Source organism: Pelophylax lessonae (genome assembly GCF_965119305.1).
Source record: "Pelophylax lessonae genome assembly, chromosome: 13".
NCBI classification, from domain to species: Eukaryota; Metazoa; Chordata; class Amphibia; order Anura; family Ranidae; genus Pelophylax; species Pelophylax lessonae.
In genome coordinates, this window is record NC_138780.1 from 152264980 (window position 1) to 152284044 (window position 19065).

A 19065-nucleotide genomic window follows, 5' to 3' on the forward strand; every position below is an offset into this window, starting at 1 on the left:
CATAAAATGTCATTTTCACTAGATAATTTATTCCTCTAGAGCTCATGTGGAAACAGATGTTACTTTTTGCTGTGCTATGTAATGCTGTGCATGTCCTATCATGTGTAATGATCACTCTATAGATTGTCATTGTAGCTTATTAGGAGAGCATGCAAAAGTAGAACTATGGGCAAAACTTTTTTCCGGCTGGGGTAGATGGTGGGGGAATGAAGTGGGGGTGAAGGGAAGGTAAGGAACGGGGTGTTTTTTTCTATCACTTCCTGTCCCGTAGCAAAATCAGCATGTGAGAGAAAATCCCTCTAAAGTGAGGAAATTCCTGCTTGTCACCAGAAATAGCGTCCCCATTGGAAGATACACTATCTTCAAAAGTATTGGGACACCTGCCTTTACACGCACATGAACTTTAATAGCATCCCAGTATTCGTCTGTAGGGTTCAATATTGAGTTGGCCCACCCTTTGCAGCTATAACAGCTTCAACTCTTCTGGGAAGGCTGTCCACAAGGTTTAGGAATGTGTCTATGGGAATGTTTGACCATTCTTCCAGAAGAGCATTTGTGAGGTCAGGTACTGATGTGGATGAGGAGACCTGGTTTGAAGTCTCCATTCTAATTAATCTCAAAGGTATTGGGTTGAGGTCAGGACCAGTCAAGTTCCTCCACTAGACCACCGGGGAACAGGACGTTTGTTTGGAGACACATGCGCTTCGCATAGGAGCGCATCATTCAAAAATTCCTTCTGATTTAATCAATTCCTATAGAATCTCTTCGTAAGAATTTGGATGCATATAATACTGGATCACCAGGGGATACTTCTCTCTCTGGAAATTGTGGGATACCCTCTCCCTCACCATTGTTATTGGGGCGCCCTTTGTGGTATTCTTATACCCCTGAACTAAATTGTCTCTCATCATCTTTTTATGTGCTATTTTCGGCTTGGCTATCATCTCCTCTATGGGTCAACCTTAACCACTTGCCGACCGCCGCACGACTATCTACGTTGGCGGTCAGCCCCTCACAGGCAAACTAACGTAGGTCTACGTCGCTTGCCTGTGAGGGTCTAGGGAGCGAGCGCGTGCCGCCGGAGGCGCGCTCCCGCTCCCGCGTGGTCACGGACCCCCCCGCGCGTGGGACCAGCGGACCCGATGTCCGCCGGTCACTCGGCGATCGGCGGGGGAGAGGGAGAATGTCAGGCAGCTTGTGTAAACAAGCCACCTGTCATTCTCCTCGCTGTAAAGACACTGATCACACGGATCTAGTATGTAGATCCGTTGATCAGTGTCCTTACAGCTGAAGCCACAGCCAATCACAGTAGAAAGCACGCCCCTAGGGACACACACAGCCCCTCCCTCCCAAATAAAGTTAACCCCTTCACTACCAGTGTATTTTTACAGTAACAGTGCATATGTATAGCACTGATTACTGTAGAAATGTCACTGGGACCCCCAAAAGTGTCACAAATGTCAGTCAAGGGTCCGATCTGTCCGCCCCAATGTCGCAGTACCGCAAAAAAAATAGCAGATCGCCGCCATTACGCGTTAAAAAAAAAAACAACAAAAATGACAAAAATATTTCCCTTTGTTAGTAAACGCGATAACTTTTGCGCAAACCAATCAAAATACGCTTTTTGTGATTTTTTTTACCAAACATAGGTAGCATAAAACAAATTGGCCGAAAATGTTAAAAAATTTTGATTTTTACATTTTTTTGGGGGGGAATTTCATATAAAAAAATGTGAAAAATATTGCTATTTTTGCAAAATTGACGCTCTTTTTTTGTTTATAGCGCGTGATCAAAAAATCGCACTGGTGATCAAATACCACCAAAAGAAAGCTCTGTTTATGGGAAAAAAAGGACGCCAAATTCGTTTAGGTACAGCGTCGCACGACTGCGCAATTGTCCGTTAAAGTCAAGCAGTGCCGAATCGCAAAATACCCCCTGGTCAGGAAGGGGGTAAAATCTTCCGGGGCTTAAGTGGTTAAGGGGTCAGGTATCTCAGTCCCCTCCTCCCTATTCACCCCTGTCTCTGCACCTACGTTGCCTTCACCTCCGGCAAACGAAAAGGTTCAGGTCTCTTTAAGAAATGTTTACTCTCGAGAAATATCTATCAAAACTCCTGAAGAAGCTATTATGAAGATGGCAAAACATGTAGAGTTGATATTATTGAGTGCATTTTTTTTTGCTTTTAACATTTTAATTAATGTTGTGTCTTGTCCTAATTCTATATGTTTAATAAAATGTGTATTTTTTGAGAATCCAGATTTTTCTCCATCATTTGCACCTTTAAAGTCCCACTTTGCCCCCTCCATTGTAGTTACTATTTGTTTCAGGGATGTGGTGCTTCTCATTGTCTTAAACCTCTAGCAATAATTTTCCAAATTCTATTCGTCTGTAGGGTTCAATATTGAGTTGGCCCACCCTTTGCAGCTATAACAGCTTCAACTCTCCTGTCCACAAGGTTTAGGAGTGTGTCTATGGGAATGTTTGACCATTCTTCCAGAAGAGCATTTGTGAGGTCAGGCACTGATGTGGATGAGGAGACCTGGTTTGAAGTCTCCATTCTAATTAATCTCAAAGGTATTGGGTTGAGGTCAGGACCAGACCGGCCAGTCAAGTTCCTCCACCCCAAACTCGATCATTCATGTCTTTTTGGACCTTGCTTTGTGCACTGGTCCAAATTTTTTGGTAGAGGGGGGGTTATGGTATGGGGTCATTTTTATGGGGTTGGGGTTGGGCTTGGCCTCTTAGTTTCAGTGAAAGGAACTCTTAAGTCATCAGCATACCAAGATATTTTGGACAATTTCATGCCCCCAACTTTGTGGGAACAGTTTGGGGGATGGCCCCTTCCTGTTCCAAAATTACTGCACACCAGTGCACAAACAAGGTCCATAAAGTCCATAAAGACATGGACCTTGGGGTGGAGAAACTTGACTGGCTTGCACAGAGTCCCGACCTCAACCCGATAGAACACCTTTGGGATGAATTAGAGCGGAGACTGAGAGACAGACCTTCTCATCCAACATCAGTGCCTGACCTCACAAATGCGCTTTTGGAAGAATGGTCAAACATTTCCATAAACACACTCCTAAATCTTGTGAACAGCCTTCCCAGAAGAATTGAAGCTGTTATAGCTGCAAAGGGTGGGCCAACTCAGTATTGAACCCTACGGACTAAGACTGGAATTCCATTAAAGTTAATGTGCGTGTAAAGGCAGGCATCCCGATACTTTTGGTAATATAGTGTATCCCCACCATCCCTGTTCTGGGGACGACCCAAAGTATAGCATCTTCTTTTTCCTTCACTTTTAGTGATAATGGTAGACAGGACTAATAGTGAAGGTGAATCTCCCTAAGAGTGGCACAGACAGCAATAAAAGCTGACAGAGGTTCTAATCCTTCTACACTCTATCCACAACTTAAAAAAAAAAAGTTGTATTTATACTTTTTATACTTTAAAAAAAGCAAATACCGTAATAAAAAAATTAATTATACCATTATCTCGACTATGCCTATTAAATGTGTTGACAGCTGCCACTAGTCCAATAGGAAACATTTTTGTATTAAGTTCTTTATACTGGTTCCACGTGTATGTTGGTGTATGTTGTGTTGTTAGCATATATATATGTACATCAGACTGACAGAATGGAAGTTGAATGCTAGGGGACAGGTACATGAAAACCCACAGCAGACTGTTTTAAAAAGAGCAGAAGCAACAGCACCACCCAGAGGCTGGATAGGAGGGTGCAGTCTGTTTTAAAGCAGACTTGTAAAAAAAAAGGAAGTTTGAATCAATTTATTCTGTAAGGAGCCACAGTATGTCTGCATATAACTATACCTACTTCCATAAAAAAAAGTGGTTAAAAAAAGCCTGTCGATATAGAGATCCTTATTGTGTTTACTGGATCAAGTTCAGCCTTTCTCAGCCTTTTCAACACAGTGGAACTCTTGAAAAACGTTCTTGTCTCAGGGAACCCCTGCTAAAAATTACTATATCTACAACTCATGATAGATTAGTGTGATGGCCAGTGGGAAGAATGCATCTACACTTGTGGTCATTGGGAAGAGTTACCCCCTTACAGATAGATTTACCAGTTCTGGACCGCCCCTCGGCAGATATAGTGCGGCCTTACTATGTGAAATTACATACCTGTACGTCATTTCGTGCACTGGGTCTGGGGCACGTGCCGCCGGCAGAGATGTATAGTAACTAAGTAGAACTACTTCACTACTGTACTTAAGTACCGAAAGGCGGTATCTGTACTTTCCTAGAGTAGAATTTTTTTCTCCTACTTCCACTTTTACTTCACTACATTTTTTCAATGATTTCAATACTTCTACTCCGATATTTTTTTTTGTGCTGCATAGTTACTCGTTACAATTATAAAAATTACCACTGCCAGAACAGTAGATGGCAGGTTTCATGAAGCTCAAAACATGTGTATTATCAGCGCATACGAAAATAAATGCTACTGTATGTATAAATAAAAGCTGCATTTGAAATAATAAAAAACAATATGATGTTCAAACTTTTGACTTCTTTCTTTAATAACTACATAAGACAGTACTTGTACTTTTACTTTCAGTACTTGAGTAGCAATTTTTTTTTCAAAACTACTGGTACTTTTACTTTCAGTACTTGAGTAGCAAAATGTTTTAAAAAAACTACTTGCAATACTTAAGTACAAAAAATGTTGAATACTTTAGTACTTCTACTCAAGTCACTTTTTGATCGAGCACTTCCACTTCTACTCAAGTCACTTTTTGATCAAGCACTTGTACTTTTACTCAAGTATGGGTTTCGAGTACTTTATACAACTCTGGCCGCCGGTGACCTGCTTCCGCTGAGATTAGATACAGTGGGAAGCCAATCAGTGGGTCCGGTGGAACCGATTTAAACCGGCACCTTGCGATCATTTGTGAGAGTGGCAGAACAGCAGTCTGCCTATGTAAACAATGCAGATTGTCGTTCTGTCAGAGGAGAAGACGGAGATCTTGTGTTTCTGCTAAGCAGGAACATGGATCTCTGTCTTCCCCCAGTCAAATAATGGAAATTAACTTCTTCCCCCAGGAAAATAATGAATTTAATCTATTTTGGAATAAGGCTGTAACATAACAAAATGATGAAAAAGTGAAGGGATGTGAATACTTTCCAGGTGCACTGTATTTCTCTATCGTTCAGTGACGGACGCAGCTCCATATTCTTCTTAACCATTGGGTTATGCTTCCCCCTACAGGAGTATGACACTAGGCAGGAAAAAACTTTACCATTCCAATGGGGCAGTCCCTGAAGGCATACACCCACTCACTCTGCTATAGGATTCAGTTTGTTTCTGCCTTGTTTAGGAGTAGGACCTAGTTCCCTGCTCGGACTTCGGTCTTAGCATGTTTTTTATGTAAAAGGGAACTTTTTGTTAAAATTGTATTTTTTTTATCTAGTTATGTTCCTGAGAGAACTACAATCAACAGCGTCAGACTGGATATTCTAGGTCCTTAAGGTCTCCCAGTCTGGCCAGCGGGTGTGTGCAGGTTGCAGCTCCGCGCCAGGCCTCGCCACGACAGAGCCCCAATGGATGGGGGCTGGCCCGCGAGGGAAACACCTCACCGAGACGCACACGACCTAGTTTGGCCTGAGTCGCAGTGTACCCCTTGGCCGTCAGTACCCCCTATTCCAAGATGGGGAGGTGGTCTGCCCGGAGTGGTGCCCATCCGGTCCATAACTTGGTACTGTATGTTCTTCTATTACCTCTGCCCGCAGAGTGTCTGAATTGGCGGCGCTATCCTGCCATTCACCTTATCTGGTGGTCCACAGAGATAAAGTGGTACTTAGACCTAATCAGTCGTTTCTTCCTAAGGTGGTTTCTGATTTCCATTTGAATGAAGACATTGTGCTGCTTTCACTCTGTTCTAAGCCCAAGCATCCCAAGGAAATTGCCTTGCATTCTTTGGATGTGGGTCGGGCAATTAGGGTTTACCTGGTGGTTACTGAGTCTTTCAGGAAATCAGACTCTCTTTTTTTTTTCCTCACGGAAGGACCTCAGAAGGGGTTGGCTGCGTCTGCTGTGATCATATCCAGATGGATCGTGCAGACGGTGGTACAGGCGTATTCACTTAAGGGTCAAGTTCCACCTTTCGTGGTACAGGCGTATTCCCTTAAGGGTCAGGTTACACCTTACCCTGTGAAGGCGCATTCTACTAGGGCGCTGAGTGTTTCTTGGGCTTTTCTCCATCAGGTGTCAGTAATACAAGTTTGCAAGGCAGCAACTTGGTCGTCTGTGCACATGTTCACAAAATTCTACAAAGTTGATGTGTTGGCATCCTCGGATGCTTCTCTTGGCCGCAAGGTTTTGCAGGCTGCTTTTTAAAATATTTTTTTCTCTCTTTGAAGAGGTATGTTGTTTCTTAGGTGAGCTCCAGTTGTTCCTGGTTGAGCTTCATGTTACCTGGTTGGCTAACTTTATCCTTTGGGAATTACGTTCTTTTCTGAGTTGTTTTCCCATCCCTCATGCAAATACTGCTTTGGGGTGTCCCAATAGTTAAGAAGAATATGGAGCTGCCTCTGTTAATGAATGATAGAGAAAACTGGATTTTTGACTTACCGTAAAATCCTTTTCTCTGAAGTTCATTGACAGAGGCAACACCCGCCCCTCTATTTAGGAATGGGATGGGGTTTTTTTTTCTTCCGGCATTGCTTGCAACAAAACTGAATCTTATAGCAAAGGGAGTATGCCCTCAGGGACTGCCCCAAAGGCATGGTAAAGTTTTTTCACTGCCTAGTGTCTTACTCCTGTAGAGGGCAGCATAACCCAATGGTTAAGAAGAATATGAAGCTTACGGTAAGTCAAAAATCCAGTTTTTTATGATTTGTTACTTTGAAAAGCCATTATAAAGGAAAAGTAGTGGTAAACAACAAACATGGGTTGTGACATTTGCAAGCTACCTTAATAGTGGCCATATCTTCTACCCGGTATCTATCCTGATTGGCCCAGATGAGATAGCTAATGTGCAGGGTTTTCAGGGCATCGAGGCATACCAAGAATGTGTATTGAGCTTAGCATACACATCCTACAAAGAGAAGGGTAAGAAATCTCAATTGCAAGAGATTGATTTACTAAAGGCAAATATACTGTGCACTAGAAATGCACTGCAAGTGCAGTTGCTCTAGATTTGAAAGGAAGCAATGAAATAAAGGGAAGCTCTGCTGATTTCTATCATATCATCCAATCATGTGCAAGCAAAAATGCAGGTTTTTATTTTCCTTGCTTGTTTCCCTTAGATCTAGAGCAACTGCACTTGCAGTGCACAGACTATTTACCTTTAGTACATTTAGTATTTATTTAAATTTAGTAAACTTAGTAACTCATAGTATGTGTCTTCTGCAATACAAATCCTATGTGCTGGGAATATGATACATTCAGGGCTATGTTTTACCTATATTTTACAATATCTGTGTAATGGAGATGTGGCAGGGGTGGGTCCTTGCATACTTTTTCCAAATAAAGTCTCCCTCTTTTCCCAAAAAATTGGGAGGTATGCATCTAACATCTTGGTAAACATGTTCATTCTAGGGCCTTTGTTTGCAAGAAAACTTTATTGTGTTGTCATCTGATAAAGTCTTTGACCACATGGGATTGAGGTTCATATTAGATGATATGTGGTTTTGCATATCTAGTATGAAAGCTTAAAGTAGATGTGAACCCAATCAGTAAAAACTTATATAAGCTCTAACATGTCAATGGGGTCAATTCACTAAGCTTTACTCCATGCAGTAAGGGTATCATGTTACTCATTTGCATAAAGTATTGCATGTGGTAAAAAAAGTCAAATTCATAAAAAAAAAATAACTGTTTTGCGGTAAACAACTGTAGTGGACTACCATTATTTGATAAAACAGACTTTCTTTCTACTCTTTCACACTGTCTCTGAATTAGTGATCGACCGATTATCAGCAAAGCCGATTATCGGAGGGCCGATATGCACTTTTGTCGATATATCAGTATCGGCCCCAGAATGGCCGATATTACGGATATTCCAAATATTGCTCATGTAAGGGTAAAATGATGTCACATAGCATAATTCAGTTTAGAAATGATATGCCACTCACATATGTACAAAAGATATAAGCAATTCCACATTAGCAGATCTGCATTAGGGATGATCGAACGGTTCGGGTCGACCATCGGTTCGACCCGAACATTGGGTGTTAGAGGTTCGGCCGAATTGAGAACTTTTTGCTGAAAAAGTTCGGAATTCGGCAACCAGAACCGACCAAAATGCAATGGGACAGGAACTGGGCTTTAAAAGCCCGTGATTGGACCAGAACCATTAGTAAAAGCCAATTGAGGGGGCAGGAGAATGCTAGGAATGTGATTGGAGTGACTAGGGGGTCCAGAGGCCAATCATTAGTGTATACGCCCCCCAGTATATAAGATAGCCCCGCCAAATCTCTACCATTTTAATACAGGGACGTGGAAGAGAGTGGAAGCAGTTCTGTTACTTCTGCTTCAAAAGGGTCATTTAGAAATTATTAGTGTGAGGAAAGGGATATCTAGTGTAGTTAGGGTGCTATTTTCCACTATAGTTAGCTTCAAAAATCTAGTTTCTGTAGGGAAAGTGTTAAGTGCCAGCGTGACCGTAGTGTAGTGTAGGGTGAACTGACTCTGACTGCTATGGCAGGGTGACCAAACCCTTCCATTTCAGGGTGACCGCTATAGAGAAAAGATTGTTTCTCTTAGGTGACTTATAGAACAGCGATATGGCTTCTCGCCAGTCAGCCTGCTTTTTGCTGCAGGCGTTTATAGGGCTTTTTTGAGGACATGTTGGGAGTCAGGCATGACATCTGAACTTGTGTATAGGGGTATATATACACACACATGTATGTATATATACACCTACACATATATAGGTGTGAAAATAGCAGAACACTATGCTTGCACTAATGAAATAATTAACAGGCATATGGCTCCGCTCCTATCACACCTATATATGTGTATGTGTATAAATACATATAAGTGTGTGTGTATATATACCCCTATACAGAAGTTCAGATGTTTTGCCTGCCTCCAAAGACCCCAAAAAATGCCCAAAAAAAACCCTGCGCCAAAAAAACAAAACGCCCAGGTGTGTTATTGCAGGCGGTTTTTTTGGGCAATTTTTTGGGGTCTTTGGAGGCAGGCAAAACATCTGAACTTCTGTATAGGGGTATATATACACACACATGTATGTATATATACACCTACACATATATAGGTGTGAAAATAGCAGAACACTATGCTTGCGCTAATGAAATAATTAACAGGCATATGGCTCCGCTCCTATCACACCTATATGTGTGTATGTGTATAATACATATAAGTGTGTGTGTATATATACCCCTATACAGAAGTTCAGATGTTTTGCCTGCCTCCAAAGACCCCAAAAAAATGCCCAAAAAACGCCTGCGCCAAAAAAAATAAAGGCCCAGGTGTGTTATTGCAGGCATTTTTTTGGGCATTTTTTGTGGGTCTTTGGAGGCAGGCAAAACATCTGAACTTCTGTATAGGGGTATATATACACACGCACATATATGTATATATACACATACACATATATAGGTGTGAAAGGAGAGAAGCCATGTAGGTGTTAATTATTTCATTAGCGCAAGCATAGTGTTCTGCTACTTTCAGTCCCCGTTCACACTAGGGCGACCTGTGAGGCGACCTGGTCACCTCACAGGTCGCCGTAGGTCGCCTCCCATAGGGAATTTGCGGACCCGTTCTAATAGGAGCGACACAAGTCGCTCCGACTTAGAAAAAGGGTCTGGAGCTTCTTTGGGGCGACCAGGAGGCGACCGCCATAGACTTCAATGTTATGAAGTCCGTGGCGGCCGCTCCGAGATCACGGTGCGAAGTAGCGTCGCCCCTATGTGAACGGGGCCTTACACCTATATATGTGTATGTGTATATATACATATAAGTGTGTGTGTATATATACCCGTACACAGAAGTTCTGATGTTATGCCTACCTCCAATAACCCCCAAAAAATGCCCAAAAAAATGCTTGCTACAAAACCGGCAAGGTGTGAAAATAGCGGAGCCATATCCCTGTTCTATAAGTGACCTAAGAGAAACAATCTTTTTTTTTTTTTTGGTTCTGGACATGCTACAGAGCTGAAACTTCACAGGTACAATTTTTAGACCCCCCAGACACTAAATCCAAAGAAATCTCATTTTTTTTTTTCAATAATTGGCTCTCTATCAAAAATGACAATTTTTAGGAACTTTTTTTTGTGTGATTAATAGTCTCTGGGGCATGGCCCAGAACCCTAGGCACCTTTTAGGGGCATTTATTGGGTTTTAGGGCTTCAAAATGGGGTTTTTCGATTACCGAAGTTCAGGTCCCATTGATTTCAATGGGGTTCTAAAATCCGGGCCAAACTTTCTGGAAGTTCTGGTGTTCTGGTCGAACCGAACTTTTGAAAAGTTCGATCATCCCTAATCTGCATCTCTCACCCACTTGCTGTAAGTGATACCTGGGTGATACCGCTCCATTCCGCATCCACTCAATACCGCTCCATCCCTCACCAGCTTCCTCTCCCACTCACCTGATCCTGCTCCGTCTGCCGGACCTTCAGAGCATATGCGCCGCTGGTGTCAGCGGCTGAATGCAGAGCGCATATCTTCTAAACCGTGCAGGTTTAGGAGATATTAATTTTACCTACAGGTAAGCCTTATTATAGGCTTACCTGTAGGTAAAAGTTAAAAAGCGGAGTATACTACTGCTTTAAATAGGAACATGAAAAATAAATTAAAAAAATATAGTCAAGTTTTCTTTAGTTTCCATAATATAAACATAGCCAGCAGCACAGAATTGGGTCAAAAACATAGAATGATCTAGTAAGGAGCACTTTTAACAGCTCTAGTAGGCCATACATTTACAAAAAACAAATTTTTATGAATGTATGGCATGATGGATTTAGAAAAGGAGCACAACACAGCTTAACAGTCAGGTCCGGTGCTGCCTATAGGCAAGGTAGGTGCCAGCCCAGAATGCACATCAGTCGAGGGCTTCGCCCTCTCTCCCCCCCGAGCGCCCATTAGTTGTGGAGCAGCATACCTCCCAACAGTCCAAAGCCAGTAAGGGCGTACGGCCGCAATGAGAGCGAGTGTGAGTGGAGATGTCAAATCGAAGCTCTGATGTCGGGGATGGGCATGGCCAATATATGGGGCCCCTTTGTCCCTTGCATAGACAAAACAGACTTTATTTATACATTGGTGGGTGGGGAAGAAGGTAGCAGGGAGAAGGACCAACTAATGCATGTGCACCCACAGCGGTGGATAATTCAGGTTGATTATACAGAGCTGTGGGTGCACATGCAGTAGTTGATCCCGCCCCCTGCTACCTTTTTCCCCACCCACCAATGTATAAACGCCGGCTGTTTTGTCTATCCAAGTACAAAGAGGTGGAGCCCCGCATATCGGCCCTGCCCTTTCCAAAATCAGAGCATCAATTTGACAGCTCCACTGACTCTCATTGCAGCCTTATGCCCTGCCTGCTTACTCACTAATCCCTGGCTGTGCTGGATAGATGTTCACACTGTTGCATGTCCTGCTAGGCTGCTCTTATTTGTTATCTATCTGAATGCCCATTCTTGCCTTGGCTGCTGTATGCTTCTAATCAAGATTTTAGGACATAAGTGCGCTATGTTTAATTAATTAGTGTCTTTGCAGTTAAACTAATTCCTGAACCTTGCACTCTGTACAACGCACTCCTGAACCTTGCACTCTGTACAACGCACTCCTGAACCTTGCACCCTGTACAACGCATTCCTGAACCTGCACTCTGTACAACACATTCCTGAACCTTGCACTCTGTACAACACACTCCTGAACCTTGCACCCTGTACAACGCATTCCTGAACCTTGCACTATGTACAATGTATTCCTGAACCTGCACTCTGTATAACGCACTGAACCTTGCACTCTGCACGAAACGCATTCCTGAACTTTGTACTCTCTACAGCGCACTGAACCTTGCAACCTATACAACGCACTCCTGAACCTTGCACCCCATACAAAATGCACTCCTGAACCTTGCACCCTGTACGAAACCCACTCCTGAACCTTGCACCCTGTACAAAACGTACTCCTAACCCTTGCATGCTGTACAATGCATTCCTGAACCTTGCTGTACATTGTACAATGCATTTCTAAACCTTGCACCCTGTTCAATGCATTCCTGAACCTTGCACCCTTTACAACGCACTCCTGAACCTTGCACTCTGTACAAACACAATCCTGAACCTTGCACCCTGTACAACGCATTTCTGAACCTTGCACTCTGTATGAAATGTACCCCTGAACCTTGCACTATGTACGAAATGCACTCCTGAATCACTTCCACACTTAGCATACTGCACTCATGGGCAGAGCAAAGGGGGTGGAATCAGGGGCGGAGCCAAGAGGGTGGCAAAATGATGTTTCGCCTAGGGTGTCAAAAAGCCTTGCACCAGCCCTGTTAACAGCTATTTTCAGGCAACAGAGTTCCACATGGAAAAGACACAGCTTGGATTACCAAGCATCAGGAGACATAAATTTGAGCAAGTAGTTCAAATTTCAAAGTCTCCAAATGCAGATTACTGTAAAAGTTTTAGATAAGGAAATAGTTTTTTGCAAAAGAAAAATAACAAACCTGTTAAAAAGTAAAATGTTATAAGGAAATGACCCTAAACAACCCTTAACCACCGACACGTGCAATAAATTACGGTATCAAAAAATGCGGTAGTTACCAAACAATTTAAAAAATACTGCATTCATTATTTAATGCTAAATTCTTGGTGAACTGAACCTTCCCAACTGATTTAGTGCATGCCTTATTTTACCGCATTTTATTTGCCGTTATTTAACTCTTAGTGAATTGATCCCCAAAGTATTTTCAAAAGTCATTATCAAGATTTGTACATCTGCAGTTTGCAATAAAATAACACCTGGTGGTCCTGCGATGAAGGTACTCCCTGGTATAGGGTGACAGTGTTCTGCCCCTGTCCCTCAACAGTTATCCTGTGTTGTCACCTTGTCACATTCTCCCAATAGATATTACAAGATGCCATATCGAAATACATTGCAGAGGTATTATCAACTATTGTCACCATCAGAAAGTCCTGTCCTGCCCTGAAATGATGTGCTTCCATTACTGCGAAAAGGCTGCAGGTGAAAACATTTTTCTTATAAAATCTCTCCCTCTTTTCGTTTGAGTTTATGTTTACTTTAAATGTACTTTCTGTAATTTTCAGGGCTTGTGGTGCTGAATTAGTAGAGGTTTTGTTGGGGTCCTTTTAAAACTCTGCAAAGTTTATCAGTTAAAAAAAAAAGTTTATCTGGCTTTTTTAGGTTGGCAGTGAAAGAAAATCTGTGCTTACTAGTTACTAGAATGGAGACTATGATGAACAATAAACACAAAAAAATGTTTCTTATGTAACTTGTTTTTCTAATGTTATGTAATTGCTCTAATTAAAGTCTTTTAGGCTTCTAATTATGGCATAATCCAGAATCAGGATAATTCTCTTCACCATTCTGTGTGTGGATGCTCATCCTGCCAGTCTGATTAAAGTGAACTTGTACTTTGCCCATACTGGGCCAGTTAGCACTATGGGGTTAATTTACTAACGGCAAATAGACTGTGCACTGTGCAAAGTGCAGTTGCTCCAGAGCTTAGTAAATGTGCAGAAACTCTGCTGACTTCCATCACGGAGACAAAATCTCTTTTCCTCTAGACGTAAAGAGTGCCCCCTTGTCCTCTGTGATGACCTTAAAATGAATAACTCAACACCAAGTTCACTATATGGACCCCTTATGTATTTATACATGTTGATCACAGCCCACCTTAATCTCCTCTTCTCATGAGAGAATACATTTTAATTCTCTAATCTTTCCTCAAAGCTGAGCTCCCCCATGCCTCTTATCAGTTTGGTTGCCCTTTTCTGCACTTTCCCCAGTTCCCCGATATTCTTTTTGAGAACTGGTGCCCAAAACTGAACTGCATATTCCAGATGAGGTCTTACTAATGATTTGTACAGGGGCAAAATGGTATCTCTCTGGAGTTCATGCCTCTGTTAATAGAAGAAAGGATTTTGCTTGCTTTGGAAATTGAAGCTTGGCATTGCATGCTATTATTAAGCTTATGATCTACCAGAACTCCCAGATCCTTCTCCGCTATCGATTCCCCCAGTTCTACTCCCCCTAGTATGTATGATGCATGCATATTCTTGCCCCCAAGTGCATAACTTTACGTTTATCATTATCAACATTAAACCTCATTTGCCACATAGTTACCCAATGAAACAGTGCATTGAGGTTGGCTTGTAACTTAGAGACTTCTTGTAAGGATGTTATTCCACTGAATAGCTTGGTGTCATTTACTAAGCTCTGGAGCAACTACACTTGCACAGTGCAACTGCACTTCGTAAAGTGCACAGTTTATTTGCCTTTAGTAAATCTACCCCTATGGCTTTCCTCACTTTCCCAGCGCTCCCACCCTACTCTGAAATCCCTGTAGTTCTACTCAGCCACTTTTGCATTTTACATATCCCTTATTAATTTTATATTCTGAGCGTGACAAAAAATTGTTCTAAAGCTTCTTGTGTGTGTAGCGCTCACTCCCGCAAGGGCCACTGAGTTGTGTTCCAGGTTCTTCTCCCACTAGTGCAGCAACATTTATTCCTCTGGCTCAGTAGGGTTGCCTTTTTTAAGTTTATTGCACATTGACTTGGATGGGGCTTAGGGAAGCTGTGGGATACTTCAGAACACTGAGCAGGGATGTGAGGACACTTTTCCTTTGCAGCTACTTCTTAACACAGTCCTTTTAGCAGTAGGACATAAAATAGACAGCACTGGGACACCATTGGCAATGCTTCAGGCCAGCCAAGCCTTAAACTTCGTACACCAGGGGTTAACAGGATTAACAGTCACTAGGATCCCTCTTCCAGGTCTGTGCTCACAGTTTCCCTGGGACTTGGATGTTTCCCTCCAGACACAGGCAGATGTTTTCTTAGTGCAGCCTCAGACCGGATCCTCTGTGAAACCCGCTCTTCAAATCTGAAAGAGTAAGTAGCAAAATGGTCCCCCCAGCTATGCAAAGCTGGGACATCAGTGAGACAGGCAGGATCTTCAGCTGGACTGGGCAGAAGTCTTTCTGGCTGGGAACCTCTCCTCCTGGAAAATAACCTGGATCTCTGAGGCTCCAAACTATTTATGCCCTCCCCAACCATTATCTGGGCACACCTCCGCAGGTATAGGCTATTTGACTCTCCTGCCCCCTACAAAGCCTCCAGAAGATTGGGGGGGGGGGGGGGAATCAAACTTGCAGCCTGCAGAGCCCAGTGCAGCCCAAATTATTCACATGCTGCTCTGCTGATTACTGGAGAGCTACAGAGCTAAATTTGTCTAACCAAACCTAGCAGCTTAAATGCAAGGGTGCTACATGTGAAAGGAAATCCCTGTGTATGCTCAAAGTTCCTCTAGTCAGAGCTTACACAGGACCCTCTCCCCACTCCTATATGACAGCGCTGGGACAATCACCAAACAGCAGCACTGTCCCATGAGATGAAGCAAAGTTACTGACTTTTTCATATCCAGAAGTACAGGATAAGTCATTTAACTTCTCTAGGTGAATGAAGCATCAGGGAAAACAAGTATAAGCAGTGCAAGTACCTGAATTTGACCTGGTATCTTGCTTGAACCAAAGGAAGAATAAGTACAAGGAGCTAGTCAGTTCATGTGCTGACAAAAAGCATACTCATAGGAGGAAAAAGCAATGTGGCAGAGAGAGGAGCTCATCCTCTTTCCCATTCATAGGCTGGGGTGGGTCCCAGACAGCCTGGACTCAGAGGACGTAGATTGAATGATGCTGGACATAAGGCTGAGGTCATGTGTTGGCGAAAAAAAGTACTGCGGGGGGAGATCTCTGGCTTGAAGATTAATTTTGCAGCAAAAGCTGCTTTTTCTATTTTATATCTTAACAGGCAATTCATTTTTATCTTAATATTTTTGGCTGGACTTTTACTTTAAAATGACGTTCCCTTTTAACAACCTGAAAATTGGCAAGTTTCCATGATTCAACCAAAGGGCACTGCCACCAACTCCTGCTTGCATGCATTCCTCTGCAGAAGTCTTGGCATCTGACAAATGTTTTATGACAAAAGAACTCATTTAAAGTCCAGCCAGCATGCCAGAAATGATTCTAATTACGCAGAAATGATTCATCTGCCCAATTATTCAAAGCTGACCATTCTCAAAGGATTCCCCCTATCGAGAGGACAACAGATGTACGTAATGATCCATTTGGAATACAGTGGACCACCGTCATGCTCAGCGTTTACCATTATTAGCTTTGTTCCAGCAGCTGTAGGGTAAAGTAACCCTTTTTTCAAATCAATTTAATATGCACACAGCACAATACTACCACCCGATTGGATAATTAAGCCAGCCTACCATTCATCCTTGTTGCTTATATTGTCTAACTTTCTTATTTCCATATTAAACGGTAAAGGATTGCAGGCCCAACACTGAATTTATCAATTACATAAAGTGGATGAAATCTCAGGGACGCGGACTGCAGACTTGCAGGTTTTAATTTAAGGCTTTAATTTCCCATGAACAAATCCATTCATTTAGAGGTTTTAGGATTTATAGAGCCAATTTCATCTCCATAAAGTTGCCTTCGGCTCCGTGGCAGGTTAATGGTTCACAGCACTGATGCAATATACCTTGGGATGTGTTGGATGTGTAGAAATGTTGGATAGATTTCATGTTTGTCTGGCGTAAGGTATTTTTATTATTTTATTTATTTATTTTTTCTGTCTTTATGTTTTAATCTTGTTTTATTAAGTTTTCAACATATTAAGGCACAAAAAAAAAAAAAAAAAAAAAAAAAAACAACGTACATGATAGACCATAGAGACAAACATAGGTCCATGTAATGTTAACATACACATTAAAAAACAAGAAATCACCCGCACTAAAACAAATAATAATATAGTCAAAAGCTGCTGTGATGACACTATAATCCTGTTTAAGGCCCCTTTCACACATACGGTCTGTTCAGTTCATCAGCTCAGTTACGTCAAAATGTATCAGTTTTTCATCTGTTTTTTTTACATCCACTGAATAAAAAAATGGATGAAAAATGGACTGTTTGTCTGTTTACATCCGTTTTTCGTCCGATCCGTTTTTTTGATGGATGAAAAAATGTCCATTCATCCGTTCCCAAAAGGGACATTGACGAAAGCAGATGAAAACCGATGTTAACGGATGATCATCCATTGTCATCTGTTTTTACATAGAGATGCATTGATGTCTGTTTTTCAGGGCTTTTTTTCAGCAGGAATGCGGGGGAATGCAGTTCAGGCACCTCCAGGACTGAATGTATGTAATGGCAAGGGGTGCTGGAGGTGTGCTGCAAGGTCTGTTGATGCTGGTTGCTGGGGATCCAATGTCACTGGAGGGAATCTATTATTGCAAGGGGTACTGTTGCTGGGGAGATCTGTTGTTGCTGGCAGGGGATCTATTGTTGCTAAGGGGGGGGGGGGGGGGTCAGTCGTTTCTGGGAGGGATCTACTGTTGAGGAAGAGGTCTATTGTTGCTGGCTGCTGGAAGATCTGTCGTTGCTTCCAGGGGTCTATTGTTGCTGAGGAAGGGGATGGTATTTTCTTGTTGGTGGTGCATTGTTGCTGGGGGGGGGAATCTATTCTTCCAGAGGGTCTGCTGATGCTGGCTGCGAGGAGATCTGTTGTTGCTGCTTGGGAGGGGGGTGTTTTGTTGTGAGTGGTCCATTGTTGCTGGCTGCGGGGGATCTATTCTACTGCTTTTCTTGTTATCATTAACAAGCTCAATACAAATTAGTTAGTACCACAAATGTTACTGTATTATCTAAAAGGGGTGGTCTTCGGAGGTGGGTAATGGGTGGAACCAAGAAACGGTGCTCGGAGGTGGGTAGGGGCGGAGACAAGGGGTGACTTGAAAAGGGGGAATTCGTGCACCTATTCTCTGTGAAAAAAAGCCCTGCTGTTTTTCATCCGTCGGATGAATAAAAAACGGACAAATGAACCGTATGCGTGAAAGGGGCCTAAGGAACATCAAAATATTAACACACAAATGCAGCGCTTAAGACTAGGGTTGAGCGGACACCTAGATGTCCGTGTTCGACGGGTTCGGCCGAACTTTAAAAAAAAGTCCGGGTCCGTGTCCCGGACTTTTACCGAACTTTTCCCGGACACCGAACCCCATTGAAGTCAATGGGGACCCGAACTTTAAGGCACTAAAATGGCTCTAAAACACCAAAGGAAAGGGCTAGAGTGCTGCAAATGGCAGCAAAACGTAATTAAGAGCATGGCAAGTGCTCTGCAAACAAATGTGGATAGGGAAATAACTTAAAACAACAAAAAAAAACAGAAAAATAAAACAATGTTCTTCTTCATCTCTGAAGGACGAGGCCCATATGGAGTAGGAGGGAGGTTGAGGTGGTGGTGGATGTGGCGGTGACATAGGCGTGCGCACAGGGTGTGCTGGGTGTGCCTGGGCACACCCTAATCACCTAGGGCACATAGCATTGCCAGTGAGGAGATGGGAAAGATCTCCCTGGGACCTGCTCTGCTCTATTTCTCCTTGCCTACAGGTACATGGCCCCGATACATTACTCTCCCTGCTGGCAAACACATGCATGTGTATTTCAACTTTGGGGTGCACACCTTAATGCAATAGGCTGCGCACACCTATGGGCGGTGTAGGTGGAAGCGGCGGTGGAGGAGGACCAGGGCCGGATTAACAGCATCATGGGCTTGGTGCTGAGGATTTTGAAGGGCCTTAGGGCCGTGCCTTGCCATGCACCCAGAGGAGGAAGGGTGCAGCCATGCATGCCTAATTCAACATGGGATGCTGTCTCTGAAGCCCATAAACACATCCATGCATCGCCAACTGTCCCTCCTTGTCCGGCCTTCACGCTGTGTGGGGAGGTTCTGAGGGTGCTGCCTGGGGAAGCGAGCATAGAAGCCAGACTTCTGTGTTTACAAGTGACAGAAGAGCGGTAACAGTGAATATGG